Below are 22020 nucleotides of genomic sequence, written 5' to 3'. Positions count from 1 at the left end.
AAAATAACTTGTTACAAACAATGTTAATTAGAGGAGTGCTACACATACAAGTCATTTGGTTTACAAGTCATAGAAGTTGGGAGAAACTTAACAAAAAAGCACCCTGACCCATATACGATTTTCATGTGTTCCTCCTTCTCCTCCTCCTCTTCCTTCTTCTTCTCCTTCTTCTTCTCCTACTCTTCTTCTTCTTCCTCCGTGAAAACGAGTTTCTTGCCAAATTTGATCTCCTTCATGCGTTCTCTCTTTGCCTTTTCATTCGTTGTTTTATCTGCGTTTATCACTGGTATTCTTGCTTCGTTTTTTTTCGATTTTCATGGTTTCTGAAATCAAGCTTTGAAATAGTTTTGAAGATAATGGAACTTCAGAAATACACCCAGATAATTACAGAAATACACCCAAAGGATTACAGAAATATACCCAAACGGTTACGAAAATACACCCAAAGAATTTAAGAAATACACCCAAAATTCGTTGAAGTACACCTTATGCATAATTCAGAACTCTTTCTCTTTCTCCTCCTCATCTTCTGCTGCTTCTTCTTCTTCAAAAACGATTTCAGAGCTTGATGTCAAAAAATAATGGAAATCGAGAATAACGAAAAAAGAAAACAGAGAGAAAAGCACGTAAATGAAGAAGGAGAAAGAGAAGGCAAGAAACGAAATAAAAGAAGAAGAAGAAGAAGAAGAGGAAGAGGAAGAAAAACGTGCAGCAAGAAGAAGAAGAAGGTACAGAAGATGAAGAGGAAGAAGATGAAAAACGTGCAGTCAAGAAGAACGAGGAGAAACACGACGATGAAGATGAAACACTTCAAAAACGAAGAAGAAGAAGAAAAGGAGGAGGCACGGAAAAAGAAGAAGAAGGAGAAGAAAAAGAAGAAGAAATAAATAACTTGTATGACTTGTATGGAAAAATACTTGTATGTGGAGAATTTTTCTAAATGTTGTGACAAATTAATTTTTTGTTACAAAATAATTTGAGTTTTTTAAACAAAAAGATATTTTGTTACAAAATATTTCGAATTTTTGCAACTACTTTACTTTTTGTTACAAAATATTATAATATTTTGTAATATTTTGTAACAATACACCAGCACATTACAAAAAATAACATAATTTGTAACAAAAAAATAGATTGTTACAAAAAATTTGAATGTTTTGTAACAACTTATAATGTTGTTACAAAACATAGTTTTTTTTGTAACAATCACCAATTTTTATTACAAAAAAATCTTTTTTGTAACAATTTTAAATTTGATACAAAATTTTTGTTACAAATGTTCCATTTTCTTGTATTAGAATTTGAACTAAGCAAAACAAGCAAATTTGAACCCAGCAACTCAGAAACACAGAATCAAAGTTATTAACAAGAAACTAACAAAACCCTAAACAAATCCAGCAACTCAGAATCACAAAAATTATAATTAACAAAATCAAACCCTAACTATTTCATAATTATAAACTCAATATGTCTAATTAGCTTTAGATACATAGAAGGAGAGAAAATCAAACCTGAAGTCAAGTGGATGGGAAGGAGGAAGAGCACTAGAAGAGGGCCAACCGGTGGCTACTGTGTTGTGGGAGACTGGCAGGTGCTGGGTTGAATTGATAATCGTGGCTAGAACCCAGAAACGCTGCTGGTTCGTGGCGTCTCACTGGCGTGGTGCTCTGCCCTGTTGAGTCAATGGGTGGTGGCGTGTTGCTGGCCTGCTGGGTCAGAGGGTGGCGTGCTGGCCTGAAGAGGAAGGCTTCGCAGTGGTGGGACATAGGAGGATCTCTGCTCTGTCCGCGAAGAGGAAGGCTTCGGCGTTGGGATTCGGAGGAAGGCTTCGCGGTGGTGGGACTTGGGAGGAACATGGGTGTCGTAGCCTCGCAGGTGTGGAGACTCAAGAACGTGGGCCGCGCAGAGGGAGAGATTTGGAGAAGAGAGAGCTACTAAGCTAGGTTTGGATTGGGGATTTGGGGGTTAGGGCACTAGACGCACACTCGCGCAGCACACTCGCGCAGCACTGCAGCAGCACTCGTTTCATTCGTTTGGGGGGTCGGGGGATGGGGTTAGTAATTTTAGGGTTTTTGCCAAACTGGTTCGGTTAGGTTAGGGTTTTTATGGTCAAAACCGAAAATCGAACCAAACCGTAAAAAACAACAAAACAAATTTTTTTCTGTTTGTTCGGTTTTCGATTATTTCGGTTCGATCTGTCGGTTTAGTTCAGTCCAAATCGGTTTTGAACACCCTTATCAACAACCCAATCTCAATCTCAATCCAGCAAATTATTAAGAACAAAACCTGAATAGAAAATTCAGCAACCCAATAACAAGAAACAAGAACAATCTAAGTCTCAATCTTAATCTAAGTCTCAATCTCTATCTAGAAAATTGAAACACAACCCAATAATTAGCAAATTGACACAACAACCCGACAATTTAGCAAATTAAAACAAAGTAACCCAACAATTTAGCAAAATAACAACGGAACAAGATCAAGAATAGACAGTAAAAAACATAAGGACAACAGAACAACAACATAACAGAGTTACAAAAACATGATCAAGAATCCTAAACCCCAGTAATAACAACAATAATTGAAGAAGAATAATCACAGTAATAACAATTTAACCATCGTAAATGAATTAAAACAATAATCATAGTAAAAAGTACCTTCCATGGCACGCGAGACGAGCACAGACGAGCGCAATGGGGTCGGCGGCTTCGACCAAATGTGACGAAGGCGGTGACGCGGTAGTGGCGCAGCGATGGCTAGACGGAGCAGAACGACAGAAGAGAAGATTTTACTTTGCTGAGGAAGTGAGGGTTGAAGGAGATGCTGAGAAGGTGCGATTGTCGAATGAGGAAGAAGAGCGGGCGACTAAACGACGACTGCGGTGCTTGAGCCCGACGGATGGCGACAGTCCTTGCGGCGGTGTTGGAGAAGCTTAGGTTTCAGGGTTTCTTTCTTTGATTTCTTTCGGGGGATCAGGGTTCCTTTTTTGAATTTGAGTGAACAAAAGGGGAAAGAAGTCACGCGACGCGATTCTTTTTCTGTTTCTAGGAAAACCGGCCGAGTTTTGGTTCCGTCCAACCAGCCGGTTCTACAGGTCACGCATGATTTTGAGAATTGCGATTTTTCCATTTGAGTCAAACTACAAATACGTTCGGTTTGTGGTTGGACCGATCCGACCGGCCAGTCTGGCCCGATTTCTAGAACCATGATATTTTAAGCAACAAATTATTCAAGGTTCAATCAGTAACAAATTCATACCAGTGATGATTTTTAGCAACAAAATACGAATTCAGTGATATTTTCAATAACAAAATCAAAGTGTAGTCATGCATTACAGCAACAAAACTGAAAAAGGAATAACAGAAAAATTTGTTGGAACTCACCAAATTGGAAACCGGCTTTTGGTTGCGTGAAGGAAGTTAACGATAAGACTCGAAGCAAGGAGACGACAATGACGACCAGCCCCAGAACCTGCTGCTTCTGTCGCTAGTGACTATGAGTGAATGGAGGCGGTGCGATTGAGTGAGAGACAGTAACAAGAGAGAGAGCGACAACGACAATCAATCCTAGGACCTGCTGCTTTTGCCACCAGTGATGACAAGCACAGGAAAGGTGCACGTGCGCGATTGAATGCAAGACGGTGATGACTAACGACAACTTTTAGTGCAAGAGCTAGTGAGCCATAGTGAGAAATGAGAGAACTCGAGTTTTAGTGAGACAGTGATGAGAGGAAGTACACGCTTAAGGCATAAGGGTTTTGATGAAGAAAAACGACATTGATTTCGAAATTTAAAAAACAAACATTAAGCATGACCCGGTCCAAGTTATGTCACTGGTTTTGATAAAAACTAGACGGGTTAAATTGGTTTTTATCATATCCAATTTTTAGACGGTTAGGAAGGTGGCTCAACCCGGCCAAGTGACCGAGTGATTGAGTTTTTGGTAGAACTGATTGGGTTGAGTCGAGTTTGATAATTATATTTTATAGCATCAAAAGAGATTAACGGAGGGAGCTCCTCCAACGTCTACCTTATCGCACCAAAGTCGATCATTCATTAAAATGAGTGTAATGTACTTATATGAATAGTTTGATTTCGTTGTACATCTAATAATTCAAATAATAAAAATAGTTTGTCATTCTTTGTCCCTACAATTTGTCTTCAATTTATTTATTTATTACATTCACCAATCAATATAAAAAAAGAAATGTCCCTTATAAGTATATGTGCTTTTTAATTTTCATATTGACTCAAGAGTGGTGTTTTTCACCATTATTGGAACTCTGTGTGTAATTTCTGAATGTAGAAGAAGGGTTAGAAAAGAAATCGAAGATTTAAATTTGAGTTTTTTTTTTTTAATTTAATTTCTTTTAATTCACAAAACCTACTCACCAATTTGGGTTTTTAATTTTTTTTTAATACAAAACCAATTTACCAACTTGTACAAAATAAAAAAATTTCACCCAACACAAATTATAGCCTCCAATTTGTGATAGCTCAAAATTCGAATTCTTCAAACCCAATATTAGAGTCACCGTTTTCTTCTCACCCCAAAAATCGACCCTTTAATTTGCACTTTAAAAAAAAAAAATTCATATCTATAAAAATAAACACGCAATCCATCCATAACAATGGATTACACAATTCTTCAATCCATAACAAAAAAAATTAGCCATAAATATTAACTTTTTAATGTGTTCATAGTATACTATTATTAGGACAGTTATTTATGTTAATGAATACCGCAATTTACTTAGAATCACAGATTTCAAAACCAAAATTTTATATTAAACATTGAACCAATACAATTATCAATTTCTTCAAACTAAATTAAAAAGAAAAAAGAAAGAAAAAAAGAGAGTAATATTCTATACTATTTTATAATTAAGTTAATTCTAATAAAAGTATATTTGTTAACTATGCATTTTTTAAAATGTGCGTAGCTTGTTTGTGTCCGTTATATTATTTATCTTTAAAAAGCATTTATTCATAATTTAAAAAGTTTATCCTTTTTTTTACATAAAATGCATTTAAGCAAGAACTCTTAATTAAAAAGTCTTATTCAAATATTTAGTAAGATGCAAAATAAAATTTGTTCGTTTTATGTTTTTACGAGATCATTCATTTATCTTACATTTTTTTCTTTTGTAGTTTATCTTATGCATTTTTAATTATATACGAAAATATTTAGTGCTAAAATTGAGGATTAAAGATAGTCATAACTTGTCCCTTTTAACTTTTATTTATATTTATTAATTATCGTTTAAATAAATATATAATATTAAATATAATAAATATATAATTATAAATATTATATACATAAAATTATATTTTTTTATTTAGATATTATAAATATTAAATTAAATAAGATAATTTTGCTCAACTTAACACATACATACAATAATTTAATTTAGCTCACTATAATACTCAATGTTATACCATATTTTTACTTTTGACATAGAAATATAAGAGTATGGGTTTAATTTTGATGCACTGATAGTGTAAAATATTTTATACAGTCGTGTAATCACACCTGTTTTTTGGATAACCATTCATGCGATTAATGAAAATAATAGTTATTTTTCATGATGTGACATTACGTTATTAGATGCACGTGTAAAACTGTTTTATAATGATAGTGCATCAAAATTAAATTTATAAGAGTATATATACTAAGAATCCCACTAGGGAGCCAATGGAGTATCTCTACAATGTGTACAACTGTTTATTTGGCCCAATCTATTCTATCTATCTATTCTATTATATAAAAATCGGATGTCTGCACTTAATGATGGAGCTGACGTGGCATGCTCTGGAGAGTATTTTCTGATTTAATTATTTTAACTCATTCAATATAATTTATTACCATGACTTAATTATATCAGCTAATTGATTTGATTAGATATTTAAATATTAATATAATTTATAATATATATTACTTAATTAATTTTACTACATTAATTGTAATTTGTTATATTAGTTAATTAATTTATTTATTTATAAAGTCTGAAATAAAATAAATAATTTATTATTTATTCTAATTGAATTCATTAAATTTAATTATATATTATATACGAATTAATAATAATTTGTAAATCACTTTATATTATATATGTATTAACAAAATATTATATATGTCTTAATGTGTTAGTTAAATATTATATACGCACAGAAAAATAAATACAAAGATGATTTATATAATATTGATAATATTATATTAGCAGGTGATTTTTTTTGTTTTGATATCATATAGTATTGATAATGATAATATTATTATATAGTATTATATAAACTTTCTAATATTAGTATAGAAAATTGGAAAATTATTCCTTATGGCAATTATTCTTAGTGGAATAGTGTGTCCCTTATATAGTATTGATAATTGTTGCTTAATTTAAAGTAATTGTATGTTGGTATCTTAAATTTATTTTTTAATAATGACCTAAATAGATAAATCTAATTGAATTGAATGATTATATAAAATATTTTATATTATTAATATACTAAAATTAAATTCATTTTTCGATACAGAATTTTATAGGTAAATTTTATACAAGATTAAGTTATTTTTTATTTTTTTATTTGTTTTATCTGTGTTACTTTATTTAATTTTAAGTAGCGTCATATTTACAATTACCACGAGTATAATATTTTATAAAATATGAAAATTAATTTTTTTATAATTTAAATATCAATGTTTGAGTTAATTTTAATTTAAATTTTTTAAATTAATGTTATCTTTCATTTAGATCTTAATTAATTTAAAATACAAAAATACTAATATATTTACTGTCTCTTTAAATAATAATAACTTTAATTTATTTACTGTCTTTTTTTTCTTTTATATTTTGTTTAGCAAAAATAATATATGGATTAGGATGGAGTTAAAAAATATTCTATGTGATGCATGTTTGGCACTGATAAATTCATATGAAATAGAAGAGAAGAAAATAGAAAGCTAAAGAACACTGAGTTGAATGGTGTAAACAGATTCATTGAAGCCAAGTATTTGTGGGTTCTCATGTCTCATCTCATTTTTCAAAGTTCAAACACATTTTAAATGTATGAATTTTAATTATATTTATTTTTTTCCTCTTCAATAAATACTACAATCTCTTCCTATTTTTGCTATAGACTTGTCTTTTATTTAAAAAAACACACACACAAAATGTAAAAAGAAAAAGCAAAGAAATTAAAACTGTTATTATATTTTAAAAAATTAAATACTCTTTTAATTAAATATCTATGTAATTCTTATCTAGATATATAAATTGTATTTTAATATATTGAGTGGTAAATATAAAAAATATATATAATAGATAAGTTAAAATAACCAATAATGAGATATCTATCTATTCTATTTATTCTATTATATAAAAATCAAATTTTTGCACTTAATGATAAAGTTGACGTGGCATGTTTCTTAGAATGTTTCATGATTTATTTCTTTTAACTCATTAAATACAATTTATTAAGGTGGATTAATTATATCAACTAATTGAGATATTTAAGTATCACGCAATTTAATATTATGTATATCAATTAATTGAATATAATTGTTAGAGTATAATTAGGATCAATTAGATCAATTAGCATTATTTAACATATCTAAATATTTATTATAGGATATTACGTCTTTATTATTTCGATTCTCTTAGCACCTATAAATACCCTTCTATATTATATCATTTTACACAACTTGAATACACAAAAACCTTTTCTCTACTGCTCTCTCTTACCCTTTCTAATAATAATAAGTAAAGTTTAATTTAGTTAGAAGTTCATTATTTTATAGTCTTCTATAAAATAATATTTTTATCACTTTGGATATTTTAACTCTTTTTTCTTTTTTTTTTTCTCTTTACATGTAATTTTGTTGTGCATTAACTTTGTTTATTTAATGATGAAATATACTCATGTTAATTCTATCATATAATAGTTTGTTTTTCTCCTATGTATTTTGATTTGTATAGTTACTATTGATCTTACTGCTTTTGTTTTCTTGAATTGTTCTTTATTTTTTTATGACTTGATAATTAAAAAAAAAAAAAGAAGCAAAGAACAGAAAAAAAGATGGCCAAAGACGAAGGTTAGAAGCCTAAAGCAAAGCAGCAACATCATTCCTCAGCATTATTATTATTAATATGAACTTTATTATTTCTTTTCTAACATTCTTTAATACAAGCTTGTTTCTTTTTCTTAATTATTATTAATACTTTTATTCTTTTCTTCTCTAATTATAAATCTCCTTATAATAATTTTTTGATCGGATATTTTTTTGGTCTAATCAATTTATTTCTCTATTTTTTGTCAAAAATAATTTATATTAGAAAAAAAGATAAAAGTAACTTTTAAGATTCAAATTTAAATAAGAAGTGTAAAGAATAACTATTGAATTCATTTGGTCGTTTTAAACTCTTTGTATTATCGTCATTGAAAATTTTAAATACTATTATAAAATTCTAGATATTTTTATTTTATTGTTCTTAAATTATATATTATACTGTGTATTTGAAGAGTTTCATCTTTTTAAAAATAAAGTGTGACATTATATACTTTTTAGATACAATAAATGAATAATAAGGTTAAAGTGAGTAACAAAATTGATTATATAATAAGATATAAATTTTTAGAATTTCTAGCACAATTAACAAATTTTTAGTTTCAAAATAATTATTTACTCTATTTTTTATCTTTTATTTGATTTTTTATAATTTTTTCTTGATTTTTTTAATTAATTATGATTGTAATAACTCATAATAAATTTATGTTTTGTAAAAAAAATTTACCAATCATAAAACACAGAAGACTTAACCAAAAAATTTAAAAAATATTGATTAATCATAAAATAAAAAATTATGAATTATGCTTTAATTATGTTGTAAAATACAAATTGGGACTATTTAAAATTAGTTTTTTACCATTAATGTTAACTTCAATCATAATAAGGTAAAAAGTAAAAATTGTATATAATAATTTAATTTTATTATTTATACTACCAAAATTATTCTTTAATGTATTATATCCTATTTATTTTTATTCATTGATAATCTTTAGTTCTCTATTTTCAATAAAAATTTGAATTGATTAAATAGATTATTTTTCAATTAGTAATATAATTATTGTGATATTTACTTTGTTCAGTAATATTTTTTTTAATTTATTTAATCTGATTAATCATCTCTTTCTTATTTTATGCTAATTTAACTAATTAAAGTTAATAAATTTCAGTTATTTTAATTCTTGCAACTTTTTATTATAATAATGTATTTCTATTAATGTATTAATATAATTTTAATATTTATATGTCATTAATAATAATAATAATCTCATTTTAAAGTGATGTTTTATTCCCAATATATATATATATATATATATATATATATATATATATATATATATAATATGTCTACTATTTTTTATACTATTAGATTAGACATATTTATATTCAATTTATTTGATTATTTAATTAAAACTAATCATATTAAATATTATATTAAGATTATTTAGATAGATAAGTAACAGTGAATATAGAATTATTTAGGATGGATAGAACTAAGTACATTTTTTTATTAAAAATACGAATTTAAAAATATTATATTCAATTCTCAATAGTCAACCTCTCATTGAACCATTGTATTTTCAAAAGATTTTTGAAAAAATAAAATAGTTTTAGGTGTATAAATTTTGTAAAAAAATTAATTAATTTAAGATATTTATTATCGTTCATTAAAAAAGTAAATTGAAATGACAATTTAATATTTCTATACTCTTAAAATATTATTTATTTATTTTTCTAGCATTCTTTATCATCCAATGATGACATTAATATAATTTAATTCAATGAAATTATTTATTATCATTTGATTGAATAAAATTTTTATTTTAGCTGAAAATTTTAGGATTTCTCAACCTCAAGATCATCCATGTTAAATCATTAAAAAATATAATTAAGAGACCTTCTGTATTTTTTATAGGTCTGAATCACAATTTTACTGTGGGAAAAGAGCTACGAAGGTGAGTTTGATGTGTTGGAGACCAAAATTTTAAAGTCATTATTTATATTTGAGTGTGACACTCATTAAACCCTAAAACTCAAATAAAATAGTATCTATGATTTTAATCTCATTTATCCAAATCAAAAGTAATAATGACTTATTTAATTTAACATTTATGACAATAAATGAGATCACCGTTATATAAGTCATTTAATGTGAAATTACTTAATTTACAATTATAATTAATATATGTATTATCCATAAATATATTAAGAAATAATAATTTTCTAACAATCTTCTACTTGAGTTATAAATATATATTTTCCTGAGATAACCTCTTATAAATTTTACTCATAAATCTGAATGTTATTTCTCTTATTACTTTAATAATCTGGTCTATCTGATATATTAGTTATGAAATTACCGAAACTTTTATCACATTAGTGCCACAACAAAACTACGATGATCCCATACTAAAATACTCAACCACATAGATCAAATTTAGATGAGAAAATTCAGAAATTACATGCAAAAATGATCTCATGCATGTCTATTTTTAACTTGAATAAAAATTCTATTTTATTCGGTGACAGACTTAGATGAAACTACAACGGCAACGTCCGGGTTCATAGCGAAGGCGACTAAGTGATGAGTTTGTGGAAGAAGAAGAGAAGAACTTAACAGACTCACACAGAGAGAGAGAGAGATATATAGAGAGAGATGGGGGAAATTTACCTAGAGAAACGAAACTCGGCAGGAGAATGGTGGCGACGGGCTCAACAACGACGGTAACGGGATGAGCAGCGATGATGACATAAGCTGTGAACAGTGACAGACCCAGAAAAGTTTAGTAATGGGGACAAAAATATAATAAAATTTAGGTATAGATATTTTTTTTTGCTTCCCACGATATTCAACAAGTTAAGGACTAATCCGTCATGAATTTGAATTCCATTTAAGAATCTACAATTGGCCGGCAACGAGTTGCTATACATAAGAGACAGAATTCGAACCCTCAATACTTATTTAAGCGGACGACTAAGTTGATCACTTGATCAATCTAAATTAGTTTAGATATATTCAAAATTTAAAATTAGAACTATCTAATACATATTAATAAGAACTAGAAATATATACATAATCATTATTATAATATTTAAAATAATAGAAATATAATTTCATACACATAGTATAATATTTAAAATAACAAAAAAAAATATTTATAAGGACCTTTTTTATTCTTAACATGATTAAATATTATTTTTTATATATATTTTTAAACAATTATTTTACTTAATTGTCAAATCTACTTATTATAATTTTTATAGTGTAAATAAATTTTTTAACCAAAATAATTACAATATATTAATACATAGATAATATATTTTTTATCTTAAACAATTTTTAAAAAATCACTAATAATTTAAGTTGTATTTAATTAGAAAACTAAGTTTTAATTTAATTATTAATTAATTAACTAATATAATATAATTAATTATCACTAATTTTTGAGTGTATTTATTTATTTTTCATACTAAATCAAATTTAACAATGTAATTATTATTATGTGTTAAATTTAACAAAATATTTTTTAACATAAAATACAAAAGAACTATTTATATTTTATTTTGAGACAAATATAATATAATAAGTGGTAGATATGTATATAAATATTATTTTTTTTAAAAAAAATTTGTGGGGGCAAATGCCGCCACTATATTAAATGTGGGTCCATTTCTGGCTGTGAAGGAAGATGGAAGTTGTGAATAGGTAAGCAACGATGGATTCAGCAACAACATGACAGGAGTTATGCAGTTTTTTTGTGAAGAAGTCGAGAAGAAGAAGATTTTAGGTGAGGATGATTGAGTTTATCTTGCATGGCTATAGAGTATAGACTGAAGCTATGAATCATGTGTAATGTTTGACAAATCTTAATTCCTAAAAAGTATTTATATGTATATATTTGGGGCGGGTACACCCTAAACCCGACCATACCCTGTCTTGAGTAAAATCTGTCCCGACTCGAGTCAAGTAATTACCATTTTCATCCGAGTATGGACGGGTCAGGTACCTGCGTATTCGAAAACTCTTGCCAAGTCTAACCACGTATTGATACTCCATTTATTAAGGGTTTATCGCTAGTCAATGGATTGCTATATACACAAGGCGAGATTCTAACTCCCAATAGTTGTTTAAGCGGACGAGTGAGATGATCACTTAACAAACTCAAATTGATTAAGACAAATACTAATTATTTTTAATATTTTAATATTAAAAATTTTGAGAGTTTGATTTTAATTATAACTTTATAAAATATTTATAATAATAATTACTATATATATTATTTAATTTTTTTAATAAAATTTTTAATATAATTTTATGTATTATCCCGTACAAGGTACGGGAACATACACTAGTATGAGTTAAAAAATGAACATCCAGGATAAAATACTACTAATTTCTCAAACACAATATATCCATACTATCCATAATAACCATCCAATACCAAGGATAATAAACATATGATATCCTACTGAATCGAACATCCCTAAACCCCATTGTACACATTGTACATATACTCCATTAGTTCCTTATACTTTCTCATATACTAAATAATAATGCTCTACAATCAATTCCAAGTGAATTACATACCCAAGTTCAATTAAGTTGTTATAATCGTTTTTCACATCACGCGCCACTTACTGTGAATGCACTTTTTTCATGGTGGTTCTTCTTCATCTCACTTACATACTCTTGCTACTTCTTCTTTTTGTCCTTCTTCTTTTTCCTAATCTTTCTCTTTTCTTATTGTCCTTGTGATTACCACCTCCTCCGTTTTCTTCTTTTTTCATTTAATTTATTCCTTTCTTTACTTTTTCTCCTCCTCTTCCTCCTCTTTCTTCTCCATCATCGTCAGGTCATTGTCATCGTCATCGTTGACTTCTTCTTATACGTAAATAACACTGTTCATTCTCTTTCGAATTTTTGGACTTGTTCAGCTTAATGTCAATGCGTTATCTACTTATTTTTTCCTATTAAAATTTGTAAATATGCAACTCATTTCTTCATGAAATAAATTCTTAGTACCATCACATCATTAAGTTGAATATTTTGGTGTTAAAATGAAGACATTTCGTTGATATTCTTTAGAAAAAGCGTAGCCGTAACCCAAAAAGCATAGCCGTAGCCTAAGGCATCATTTTTTTTTTTTCATTTTTGGCTACACTTTTCAAGTGTACCTGAATGGGTGTTTTTCTTGTAGTGATATATACCACTTATTATATTATATTTGTCTCAAAATAAAATATAAATAGTTCTTTTGTATTTTATGTTAAAAAATATTTTGTTAAACTTAATACATAATAATAATTATATTGTTAAATTTGATTTAGTATGAAAAATAAATAAATACACTCAAAAATTAGTGATAATTAATTATATTATATTAGTTAATTAATTAATAATTAAATTAAAACTTAGTTTTCTAATTAAATACAACTTAAATTATTAGTAATTTTTTAAAAATTGTTTAAGATAAAAAAATATATTATCTATGTATTAATATACTGTAATTATTTTGGTTAAAAAATTTATTTATACTATAAAAATTATAACAAGTAGATTTGATAATTAAGTAAAATAATTGTTTAAAAATATATATAAAAAAATAATATTTAATCATGTTAAAAATAAAAAAAGGTCCTTATAAATATTTTTTTGTTATTTTAAATATTATACTATGTGTATGAAATTATATTTTTATTATTTTAAATATTATAATAATAATTGTGTGTATATTTCTAGTTCTTATCAATATGTATTAGATAGTTCTAATTTTAAATTTTGAATATATCTAAATCAATTTAGATTGATCAAGTGATCAACTTAGTCGTCTGCTTAAATAAGTATTGAGGGTTCGAATACTGTCTCGTATGTATAGCAACTTGTTGCCGGCCAATTGTAGATTCTTAAATGGAATTCAAATTCATGACGGATTAGTCCTTAACTTTTGAATATCGTGGGAAGCAAAAAAAATTTCTATACCTAAATTTTATTATATTTTTGTCCCCATTACTAATTCTCTCTCTCTCTCTCTCTCTGAGTCTGTTAAGTTCTTCTATTCAAAAATTGATATTTAAATTATAAAAAAAATTGATTTTCATATTTTATAAAATATCATACTGGTGGTAATTGTAAATATAACGCTACTTAAAATTAAATAAAGTAACATAGATAAAATAAATAAAAAAATTAAAAAAAAAAAACTTAATTTTGTATAAAATTTACCTATAAAATTCTGTACCGAAAAATGAATTTAATTTTAGTATATTAATAATATAAAATATTTTATATAATCATTTAATTCAATTAGATTTATCTATTTAGGTCATTATTAAAAATAAATTTAAGATACCAACATATAATTACTTTAAATTAAGCAACAATTATCAATACTATATAAGGGACACACTATTCCACTAAGAATGATTGCCATAAGGAATAATTTTCCCATTTTCTATACTAATTAATATTAGAAAGTTTATATAATACTATATAATAATATTATCATTATCAATACTATATGATATCAAAATAAAAAAAAAATCACCGTGCTAATATAATATTATTAATATTATATAAATCATCTTTGTATTTATTTTTCTGTGCGTATATAATATTTAATTATCACATTAAGACATATATAATATTTTGTTAATACATATATAATATAAAGTGATTTACAAATTATTATTAATTTGTATATAATGTATAATTAAATTTAATGAATTCAATTAGAATAAATAATAAATTATTTATTTTATTTCAGACTTTATAAATGAATAAATTAATTAACTAGTATAACAAATTACAATATTTAAATATCTAATCAAATCAATTAGCTGATATAATTAAGTCATGGTAATAAATTGTATTGAATGAGTTAAAATAATTAAATCGGGAAATACTCTACAGAACATGTCACGTCAGCTCCATCATTAAGTGCAGACATCCAATTTTTATATAATAGAATAGATCATGCATTATTCATGAACTAATTGTAATATAATTAGAATAAATTTATTTGAGAAAAAAAATTCATGTATAATTTTCAGAAATTATAATAATTTTTTATTTATATATACGTATATATTAATTTTGTTAAATAATTATATATATATACATAAATAATTATATACATATACATAAATAAAAAAATATATGAATTATATTTTGCTAAAATTCATGTTACCGGCAATTAAAAATATTTAAATCACATGTATTAATTTTGTTGTTATAATTATTTCGTTTTATATATATGATTATTTTTTATTCTACAATCGTGCAATAATATTTTCTATAATATTATTGCTATATATGAAGCAGCTTTATATTATTATAATTATATCAAATTTAATTATGACTGTAAATAAATGAAATAGGAAACAATCAAAACTAATTTTTTTATAGTCAAAATTTATTGTAAATATAAAAAATAAAATCACTTATAATTAAAAATTTGAGTAGAAAATAAAAATTCATAAGCTAAATTCAATTTGTTAACTAATTAATTTTATATCCATATAATAATAATAATAATAATAATAATAATAATAATAATAATAATAATAATAATAATAATATTATTATTATTATTATTATTATTATTATTATTATTATTATTATTATTATTATATATTGATTAAAACTGTGAATACATACTAATAAAATTATTACATACGAATGAGAATTAGAACTATATCAATTATATCAATTATATAAATTCAAAATTATTATTATTATTATTATTATTATTATTATTGAGTAATAATGATAATTCATGTGATAATGAATATTACCTATAAAATATCTAAAATTAAATAATATTCAAGTATAATTATGTGACAATTATAATTCAAAAATTACTGTATATGAAGTCACGTGAATTATTATTATAATTGATATAATAATTGCTATAATTGCTACATATTCTCAATCTTATCAGTTGTATCAATTTAACTATATCAATTATATTCAAATTAGTAGTCAATTGTTTTTATGAAAATTCTTGCTATAATTAGGTTATACTTATGAGATTATCTTGTATTAATCGTTTTAATTAATTTAATAAAGATATTTATTAAGTATATATGTTATCTATATTAATTATATGCCAATATTTATAAGAATAAGTTTAAAAAAGTGATATATAAATATATAATATTATTGTTATATAAAAAATAGATTTAAATAATATATTAAATATTAATTTGATATAATTATAATAAAAATATTTTTCTAAAATAATATAATCATACATTATTCATGAGCTAATTATAATGCAATTAAATGTATAATATTATTCTATATTATTTATTTACCGTCATGATTTGATTTGATTGTTTTCTAGTTTATTTACTTACATAAATGATTAAAATATATAATATAACTATCGTAATTATTATAATTTTATGATATAATTATAATTAACATATTTTATAATAATTAAATATTGATTTGATATAATTATAATAAAAAAATTTCTTAAAATAATATAATCATACATTATTTATGAGTTAATTATAATACATTTAAAGATATTATTATATCATAGTGTCTACTTACTATATTAATATAATATCAAAAGATACATGTTTCATTATTTTTTATAGATAAAATCGGTTTTTATTGGCAATTAAATTGTGTTTAGGTCAACGAAAACTATATGTTTAGGTAGAGATTTTTTGTCAAATATAATGAAAATATAAATAAAAAAATAAAGGATAAAAATAAACTTAAATAATATATTTGACACCACTTCATTTTATTAATTATTAAATTATTTAAAAATAGTACATCCATGAAAAATACTCATAATATATAATAAATTGAAACAATAATTTAAAATTTTCTAATTATAATTTAATCAAATACTAATATTAAAACCAAATTACTTAAACAATATTGAATCTATTCTAGTTCTTAGTCACGTATAGTATAGAGTCATTCTCGTAACAATAACCAACTGAAATAACATCGTAAATATCAAAATTTAGAATTCGTGCAAATTCAAACCATCCTTTTATTAAATAAGCTTTATCATCCGCTATCCATGCAATGCGGCAAGGTATAGAATTGCCACACCGAGAAACCAAACTAACCTTTATTCCTCTCAATGGCATTGCATGCATGCAAAAGAAAGCCGGTAATTTCTGAAAAAAAATCACAATATGTTATAAAATTATTCTAATAATGAACAACTTAAAATAAGAAAATTTAAATATATTACCAATAGTTGAAATTGCATATTCTAATTTGTCACGAATTTAGCAAAATTGAATCTAAACTGAGGGAATTCAATCTCATTATGTGCTCCACTTCGAAGATTTTTGGGCAGACGTAAAAAGCATGGAGGGGATAGAACTTGAACTTGTCCTATAAAGTTCCGTGGATGCAATTCCTCAATAAAAAATCGAGCTCCTCCCAAGAAAGCTAACCTTAACCACATTCCATTAGGTTGGTCATAATAGGTGAGTAGATCCAACCATCCTTCGATAAAGTAGAGATTATTGTCCCTTCTTTGAACGCTTACATCCATGTAGTTGGAACCTGAATCAGTGAAGACAACTCGATGAGGTATTTCATGGATGTGATGCATTGTAAACGATTGTGGTAAAAGACAATCGAACTGGAACATTAGACGATAAGAATAACTTAGAGTAACAACAATTAATAAATTATTAAAAGAATAATATAATAGAATGAGTATATGAAAAATATTATAAAAAATTATAAATTGTACCTTAAAAGGATCAACTTCAATAAAAAACAAAGAATACATTCTTATTCTATGAAGTAGTAAAAAAGAAATACTAAATATAAAATTATGAGCTGACTCTCAAATTTAGATTCATGTACCACAGAAAAATACTATTTATAGACCTTAGTAAAACAAAAATAAATATGTAAATTATTTATTATTAAGGCATTTTTTTATTATGTACAGTAATTACGCATTATAATTGATAAGTAGTTTAATAGTGCATTAAATATTGATTTGATATAATTATAATGAAGATATGTTCCTAAATTAGTATAATTATATATTATTCATTAAATATTAATTATAATATAATAATATAATTATAATAAAGGTATTTTTTATAAAATAATTTAGAATAGATGAAAAATTTCATTCGTTTTGGAGGGAAAACGGACTCACGAGAGATCGACACGTCACCCTTATTAACTGGGAGAAAACCCAATTTTAGTATATTAAGTAGATTTGAACTCAATTAATTGACTAAGAAAATAAAAGTTTATATTTTGATACTTTTATTTTTGCTAATTTATAAATGAACAATTTAGTGCTTTCTAATTTGAAATACACGATATATTTTAAACAATGATAAAGTATATTTTTTGTCTTTAAAATTTGTTAAAAATTTAAAAAATATCTCTAAATTTTATTTTATTTTAATTTCATTCTAGAAGTTTTCAATTTGCATCATGTATACTCTAGGTGAGTGGTGACTAATTTTTCAAAAAATTTTAAACTAATTTGGCAATAATTTCACAAGAAGAGCCTTTAGCATAAGCAAATCAGACATAGTTGAGTCACAAAAAAAGAATTAGACATAGTTGTTATGCATTATTACTGATTTGTTCTAAACTTTTCAAAAATTTACTAGAGATATACTTGATGTAAATTGAAAATTTTAGGAATAAAATTAAAACAAAATAAAATTTATGAGTATTTTTAAAATTTTTGCCAAAATTTATATTTTATATTTTTACCTTTAAATAATTAATTGAACTTTTCTCCTATAATTTTCCTCTTTCTCGTTTATACTGTCTTCAACCAATTAATAGGTTAGATAAGGTTGTAGTATTTGGTACTTTACTTACTATAAGTATCACATCTTGCCCATTCATTTCAACTCCATATCAACGTCACCGGATCTTAAAAGAACTTTGATTTGACAAGAATAATACGCTCACATTGCACCATGCTACTAATTCTCTTAAATTCCGAGAGACCGAAAGGAATTATAGGCAACCCAAATTTAAAAAATGCGTTGATGTATTCTAACGGCATCTGATACATCAAATGAACATCAAGAATTTTCCAACGGCATCTGATACATCAAATGAACATCAAGAATTTTCTTGGAGATGCGCATACAATGAAACAAATGGGACAGAAAAATGGATTATACCTTCTTGTTTTAAAACTTTGATAAGTACACAGAGTACCAGAGTAAAAGATTCATATACTCGTATTTTCCCTCATGTAAAATTATAAATTTGCTCATAGTCAATTTATCTAAAGCCGCTATCGATGTTTATTTTGCATTTGCAAATGAACAAAGAGCATATGCCCATATATGATAATGGAAAGACTGAAAATATAAAGGGCAAAACAAAAGGATAAACAAAGAGAAGATACAAGTACTTTGCCACTTGTCAGCCTGTTTACCGCACAGGCTGCTGATTGTAGTGAGTCGCCTTATCTTTTCTCTTTGCCACGGCAAGCCTTGCACTCCTAGCAGCAGCATCCATCTCCTTGATTTTTTCTTCTTCACAGATGCAACTTTCTTATGCCGCTCTTTCACGTCAGTTACAGGTGCATCCTCTGCCCTCCCCGTTCCAGCAGTTTCCGTAGTTGTCTTTCCATCAGCCACAGAATCAGGCAGGTCTTGCGATTCTTTCTGCTCCTTTGAAGATTTGTCCTTCTTCTTCTTTGCATTTTTGCTTTCACCGGTGGCATTCTCCTTTTCTAACTCACCATTGCGATCCTCGACCTTCTTCTCAGCACCTGAATTTTCCAGGATAGGTAAAAGATTCCAAGTAAGAAATTTCTATATAATCAGTCATCTTAGCAGGGCTTGCAAATGTATTGGCGAACGTTTGCATGAGCAAGTTCAAGCCTCAACTTAATACTTTAGATATTTAAATAGCATTCTTGTAGCCAGCATGGTTAAATCAATAACAAATTCCGAAAAGATAGATACCTCCTTGAAAGAACTAAGATAATTATAATATCTTTTTTCTTTTTTTCTTTCACAATATCAAAAACATCATATTACCATGGGAGTCAGCCTGGCTTCCGGGTTCTTTTTGCAATCCTAGCTCTGCTAAAACAGCTTCAAGCTCCTTTTTCTTCAATTCCTTCTTTGAAAGTTGCTCTTCAGTTTCCTTGGTAGACAACGAAGGCTCACGAGGCTTCTTAACAACAGTTTCAGGTTCTATTGGCGCTTCTAAATCATTTTCATGTTCATCCTCAGCATCATCAAGGCCTTCTATCTCACTATAGCTTTCCTGCTATTAAATCATTCACACGTCTTGCAGTTAGTCCAATGTGAAGCTCAATGTCTCAATGAAACAATAATAACCATCTTCTATGTTATTAATTTGCCATTAAGGCCAAAACAAATTAACAATTAAGTGCCCAGTTATGCAGCTTTCAGCTTTCACTACTCCAAATGGGACGTGAAGGGCAAGTCCATGCTACATGATATCATCTACGTTAAACATTATAGTTATGGGTGAAGACACAATCATTTTAACTATGCAAGATTGAACACGTGGAAACTTGAGCTTGCAGAACCAAATTGCAAATCCGGAAATGAGAATAACAAATCGGCAAACCGACAAATAGTCATCAAATGCATATTAATCTAATCAGATTCCAAATCATTAAACCGACAAGCTACAACGTCATCAAATCCAAGCATACAGATTACAGATCGTTAGACCATTAACACAAATCACATAAATGACAATTCAACAAGGATCATAAATACCTTCCCAGAGCTAGATATCCAGAACAAGACCAGAATCCAGGATCCTCATTATCAAACAGAATATCCAACATTATATCTTTAAGATATAAAAAGAAACACTCAGCTTTCTTTCCAATCATGCATGCAATAACATTCAACACAACTCTTTCTCCTCAAAGACACCATTATCAGCCCATCCAATCCAACCTTCAAAACAGCATTGCCTAACACATCCAACTTACAGAACACAGACAACACAATCAAAACACCTACTGAATAACATCCATTCCAGTTCGGTTCACCTCTTGGCAAATAAATGTGAGAACATGAACAGCTCAACTAATCCACCTTTTCCAAGTCTAGTCGCTATCCATGCCACAGGACTAACGGATTCAAAAATAAAAAACACAATAATAAAAGAAAAAAATTACACTCTCTGCATCAAGGCAACGATCATCACCATCCATAGTTAAAAAATAAACGATTCAAGCCATTGCATATCAAGTTTCAGCAGTAGTGATCCAACACACATAAATAGAATAATCCAATTAAAAAAGAAATAATGCTCAAAGTTTTATGTTCACCTCAGCATGGGCCTCGGATTCAGCTGCAGCAGCAACAGGAGCGCCCCAAAGGGATTGAGGTGGAGCGGTGATGGCGTAGTAGTCGTCGTCATCCTCGTCGTCAACGTCAGCCCATGACTTCGACGTGAGTGGCGCCGGGGCCCAGAAAACCTCCTTTTTCTCCTGCTGTTGTGCGGCGGAGGAAGCGGCGGTGGAAGAGGACGAGGAGGCTCTCCCCTTGGATGAAGCCTGTTCCTTCTCAGAATCTCAGGCTTCTTCTTCTTCTTGAGGCTTCCGAGCGCTGCGAACACGTTGGAGCTGTTTATGACCGGCGCCTCCTCCCTCCTGCTCCCTCCTCCCACCATTTCCAATCTCAAACTCAGCAGCGATGGCCCCGAAACGACCGCGTTTCAACAGCTCCAGTGAAGGGACAAGATCGGAAATAAAATCAAATAAATAAAAGAAAAGGAGAGAAACTCTGGGGTTTGTTTTTGTTTATTCCTTGTCCGGGAGAATGGTGATCAGGAATGTAATGTGGATGATGGAGTTATAAAAGGGTGCGTTAATTTGAGTATAGAGATTGAAGGGTGAGGCCATGAGGCGGGGGATCAGAAACGATGATGATGTGTGTCTTCTCTCACTACAATTTACATTACAACAGTGTCATCCTTTTGTT

General features: G+C 27.2%; 1 pseudogene across 1 annotated transcript; it reads right to left on the bottom strand.

Moving 5' to 3' along the window:
• Nucleotides 1-19208: 19208 nt before the first annotated feature.
• Nucleotides 19209-21977, bottom strand: LOC148578813 (uncharacterized; annotated as a pseudogene). Its single transcript, XR_015902583.1, has 3 exons — nt 21366-21977; nt 20086-20320; nt 19209-19814 (listed from the first exon to the last, which is right to left on the bottom strand). The product of XR_015902583.1 is annotated as an uncharacterized LOC148578813 (transcript).
• Nucleotides 21978-22020: the final 43 nt, after the last annotated feature.

The sequence above is a fragment of the Arachis ipaensis genome, chromosome B1 (assembly GCF_059453495.1).
Source record: "Arachis ipaensis isolate K30076 ecotype BB chromosome B1, ASM5945349v1, whole genome shotgun sequence".
In the NCBI taxonomy this organism is placed as follows: domain Eukaryota; kingdom Viridiplantae; phylum Streptophyta; class Magnoliopsida; order Fabales; family Fabaceae; genus Arachis; species Arachis ipaensis.
The sequence above is the reverse complement of the archived record's forward strand: the minus strand, read 5'-3'. Positions and strand labels throughout refer to the sequence as shown.